Source organism: Penaeus monodon, chromosome 31 (assembly GCF_015228065.2).
Source record: "Penaeus monodon isolate SGIC_2016 chromosome 31, NSTDA_Pmon_1, whole genome shotgun sequence".
NCBI classification, from domain to species: domain Eukaryota; kingdom Metazoa; phylum Arthropoda; class Malacostraca; order Decapoda; family Penaeidae; genus Penaeus; species Penaeus monodon.
Window position 1 is genome coordinate 26,041,605 of NC_051416.1, and position 338 is coordinate 26,041,942.

Consider the following 338-nt stretch of genomic DNA (forward strand, 5'->3'; position numbering starts at 1 on the left):
TATGACGCGGCTATTAGGACGGTGCGTGTAGATGATGTTATATGGTAATGGTTAAAAGCTATGATATGTGCTCAATTATTTGGATAAGTGAAAGGCAAAGTTAAGCAAATGTAATACTATAAACGTGATTTCATTCGGTTAATAAAACGGTGATGTGCTGTTACGACCGCATCTGGTGCTGCAGTAAGGATCTCAGTAGTACTTTCGTTTGTGGGAAGTAGTACTGTGCTTTGCGCGATTTTCTTGTCTGATATTGCTCACGCTGACATCTTTCATTTCAAATCACCACATAAGATTTTTTTTGGGGGGTGGGGGGGGGGGCATGTCGGGGAGGGTTA